This window comes from Cibotium barometz, chromosome 9, assembly GCF_041138505.1.
Source record: "Cibotium barometz isolate CiBa-2024 chromosome 9, ASM4113850v1, whole genome shotgun sequence".
Taxonomy (NCBI): Eukaryota; Viridiplantae; Streptophyta; class Polypodiopsida; order Cyatheales; family Cibotiaceae; genus Cibotium; species Cibotium barometz.
Genome location: NC_141054.1, coordinates 25,916,055 through 25,920,835, shown reverse-complemented (window position 1 = coordinate 25,920,835; position 4,781 = coordinate 25,916,055).

Genomic DNA, 4,781 nt, shown 5'->3' with positions numbered 1-4,781 from the left:
TCCCTGGAGTTTTGTCTCCTGAGCAGAGAGAAACTACTCATGTCCTCAGCGACAAATAGGAAAAGGTAAGGTGCAAGCGGATAGCCTTGCAAGACCAAGTGAGAAAGGGGGAATCTATTGCCTCGAGCTCCCTGAATGAGAACTTGACTGTGAGAGGCTGAGTAAATTCCCGAAACACCACAAATCCACTCCACTAGGAATCCCATCCAGTGCATCGTTGCCTCTAAAAATCTCCAATCAACCCTATCATAAGCTTTCTCAAAGTCTAGGAGAAGCACTATAAGGTCCTGCTACCGCAACCTGGTCAAAGTTGTTGCCTCCTAGAAAGTGAAGATGTCCAAAATGCTCCAATCCTGAACAAAACATGTATGAGTGTCATGGATCAAGTCAGTGAAGAAAGGCTGAAGTCTAGGCTGATGGCCTTAGACAAGATCTTATAGGTGGTCCCAAGAAGGGTGATGGGTCTTTGCCAAATCTCCAATCTGTCACACCACCCTCCTTAGGAATCGTGTACCAAACCCTCTGAAAGCCTCTCTGGCATGGCACCTATGATCATAATCTCATTGAAGGCTACTCGAAGGCCGCCTTCCATGAGATCCCACCCAGTGGGATGAAAGAAAGAAATTGGAAGCCCATCCACCCCTGGGCATTTTCCCCTAGGGAGAGCCATCAATGCCTCTAGCAACTCCCCTACTGTGAAGGGATCCAATAAGAAGGACCATAGAGTGGAAAGAACCACCTCTCTTGTATGTTGCCATACCCTCTCATGCGCGTCCACCATCACTTGGAGGCACCTCCTCTGAGGAGGGATTGAAAAAAATTTGCGATAGCTCACCTAGGGGATTAAAAATAATAACTCCATCCTAGCCTCATAGCTTGTGAATACCATCTCTCTGCCTATGGGGGGCTATAATCTCAAAGAAGTCCCTCGTGACTCTATCTCTAGCCTATGGGGGGCTATAATCTCAAAGAAGTCCCTCGTGACTCTATCTCTAGCCTGGGTCCAAAAGGAAGCTCTGGCATGGTACATGTACTCCACCTACCTCTCCTCAATGGATTTGGTCTCCGTACAAATGGCAGCAAGTTGACTCTTAATCCATGAACTATCGGGGGAACTCTCATAAAGCCGTTTTGGAGAGAGGCAAGACCCCTCCTGATGCTCCTCTCTTGCTCATGAAATCGAAATCCCTCCAATCTACCATGTGCTGCCTCTTGCAAAAATATGCTGATCTCACCAAGGCCCACATCTAAGGTGCTCGCAGAGCAGTAGCGGAGGCGAAGATAAAATCCAATCCCGCCCATATCTCTATCCTGATGCAGATCTTGGGATCCTGTGTATGAGACTATCCAAAATCCTAGAGCTCGCCTACCTATCCTACCTATCCTCTAAGGCTAGAATAACCAGAGCATGATAATAAAAAATGGTCCTTACTAAGATGCCAATCATGCCCCCATGACTACAAGCTCACTCATCCACATAGAACCTATCGAGTCAAGAGAGGTTGGGGCCAGTGCTCCTCCTATCAGACTGTACAAAAAGCACGAGCTCCTAAGACTGCGCCCAAACTCTGGAAGATGCCAAGGGCCTTGTCCCCTAAGTGCCAGGATCAACTCCTCCCATGCAAAGTACTTTGCACTTGAGACTATAGCCATGCCTCCTCCAAGTATGTCCTCTGCTAACTCAATCATGTTAAATTCTCCACCCATGCACCAAAAGTGAGCCTAAGGAAGGGCCTGATGAACTATGCTCCAAAAGATGTCTCTACCTGTTACGACGTTTGGGGCATAAACATTGAGGAAGCCCACAGAGTTCTCTCCAATCATAATGGTAACCCAGTGCGCTCGCCCATAGACTATGACACCTTATTTTGTCACACTATCGATAATAGCTACTTGTTGACAAAAATACAAACTCCTCCCTACGTCCGGGATCGAAAGAAGGAGACCAAAAAGTGTGGCTCCTACCTCGTAAAATCTTCCCACAGAGCAGCAGTGACGCGACATGTGCACCCCTTGGAAGTGTTTCTCAGAGGAAAAGAATGTCAATGGGTTTCCCAGCTGTAGCCCTATGAAGCTCTCGTCTAAGGACGCCTACTTGTTGACAAAAATACAAACTCCTCCCTACGTCCCCGAGGGACCGAAAGAAGGAGACCAAAAAGTGTGGCTCCTACCTCGTAAAATCTTCCCTCGCAGAGCAGCAGTGATGCGACAGGTGCACCCCTTGGAAGTGTTTCTCTTATAGGAAAAGAATGTCAATGGGTTCCCCAGCTGTAGCCCTATGAAGCTCTCGTCTAAGGATGCCTCGCCTTTGAAAACACAGAGGCCACACTAAATCCTAAATGTTCCATGAGACTATCCACATATCAATCTCTGTGGGAGGCAAAACTATTAGAACTGCCCTCCATTCAAAGAGTCCTTAGCGTGGGTTTGGATGGGAATAATCGCAATCAATCCTGGGGCAAAGGCACGCCAAGTGAACTTCAAACAGAGATATGAAGGAAAACAAAAAGTAGCACCTCTAGGCTGGAGGATACCACCTCCTCATCCTCATATCTATGACTTGAGCCTCCCAGGTCCATCCTAGAGGTGGGTGAGCACGTCAGTGTTGCAAAGATCATGAAGATGGTGTGGGAGCTCTACTACATGTCCCTGAATGGTGGCAACCACCAACTTTGAATCCCACTCCATCCCTGAGGATGCACTCAAGGGGAAGGAGAACATCATCACGCCATTTTCTAGCATAGAAGGTATGGAATGATGAAACACCACACATATCTGAATAGGAGGCATTGTCTCCTCAAAAAGAGTAGCTCCTTCCACTAGAAGACATCGAAAGAAGAAACTGTAATCCACAAGCAATCCCAAGATCCTGGGGGCCCACTTGGGGACTATGGCTGGAGATTCCTAACCGGGGAAGCGGTGATGGTCGTCTCCTACCGATGAATCAAGCGGCAAACGGAGCTTGCTGGCTGCCTCCACTCTAGGTCGAGCACTGCAGGGGGTAGCGGGAATGTTCTAGAGAGGTGGAGGGAGGGGGGAGAGCGGCCTCAGATGAAGAGGGTGGATAGGAGGGATTACTACAGGAAGAGTCGAAGGGTGGGTAGGAGCGATTACTACAGGAAGAGTCGAAGGCGAGGGTGGAGGATGAGGATGAGGATGAGGAGGGGGATAGGGATGGGGAGAAGTGGGGGGCGGTTGGGAGAGATCCATCAGAGAAGGAGGGTGCTGGGAGGGGCTCGCTGGGGGTTCAGTGCGGCCAATTAGCCGCTGCCAAACCAAGGGGGCTAGAGGGACCCTCGCACAATGACTGGAGGGTGGCCTTTGCAGATGGGTGGGTGTGATAAATGCTCAAAATGGTTCTCTGACAGAACCAAATCATTATGTACTCTGCCAGACAGGCACTTGCGGTGCAGTGCTTGGCTCTGGTAGTTGGCCCTGACGTAGGCCAATGATCTGCCACTCTCCAGTAGTAGAGTAGCTCGCGGGGGCAAGGGCAGGTCCTAGTGGTGCTTACTTGCCTGAGAGCATATCTCTCGCTCTACCCCATGGTGAAGATCTGAACGGGGAGAGGGGGAACCACTGGAGGCAGTCTCTCTGATTGGTACCGAGGGAAAGCTATGGCGAGGTGGTCCATCTACCTACAAATGAAACACTGGCCCAGGAAGGCCTAAGTACTCCACTCGCTGTGAATGATAGGGTCGTCCCAAAGGCATGGAATAGATATGACATGAGGCATTGTCTCCAGCAAGGCAATACAGATCCAAAGGGATGGAGTCCCGGCCACCCGTGCAAGGTACAAGGCGGCAGTGGGGGGGGGTTCCATCACTCTCCCAATGGCTCCACCGATCACTGAAAGAAGAGTAAGGAATTCATTCCTGAGACTTGGGAAGAAAACTATCACTAGGAATCTTGGCACGCCAGCTAGTGCGGGTGGATGAGGAGTCAAAGCCGTGCTACCACTGTGCAATGAAGGCCAATGCAACGAGGCTTAGTTGTGTGACTCGATCCGACGTCGCTGGTGGCAAGTCAAACTCAACATGGTAGTAGTAGCCATGCCTTAGAGGATGAATGTCTATAATCTTTGCCGGCCCACCCAAGGAGGCTAGCTTGCATAACATCTTTGAGTTGTTTGTGCACAGAGCGGCTACCAACAATCTTGCATACCATAGTGGAGGCCTCTAATGATGCAACAGTCGTAGGTGAGGAGTTGAAAGTCCGTTTCAGAGAAGGATAAACAAATAACAGCGGTCTTGTTTGGGGAATAATATAGTAGCTACTATGGAGTCCTCCTGAGGGTGAAGACCAGAATAGGCTAAGACTGGCTGAATGAAGAAAGACTAAGAACTAGGAATGCTACTAGAGGAAGACGGAGGGGGCGAAGAAGCTGGAGGAAAGCAGAGAGACTACAGAGGAGGGAAGCGAGGACGAGGGAGACACGAGAGGGGGCGCAAGGAGGGAAGAGAGAGAGGGAGGGTGCACAAGAGGATCTAGGCAAAGAAGGGGTGGAGGTAGAGCACGTAGGGCGAAGCGACGAGTAGAGTGGGGCGGGGGATGGGAGAAGATGAAAGGAAGAGGGGGGGAAGGCACGCTGAGGGGGGGCATGCATAGTCGGATCAGGCAATGAGGGGGAGAGAGGGGGGCATTGCAGGGGATGGAGGGGGAGCAAGCAGAAATAGGAAGAGAGGGGAGAGGGATGCATGTAGGTGGCAAGGGGGTTGGACAGAGAAGGGGGGTGTTGGTGAAGGCAAAGGGGAAAGAGGCGCAGGCAGCAAAACATAGGA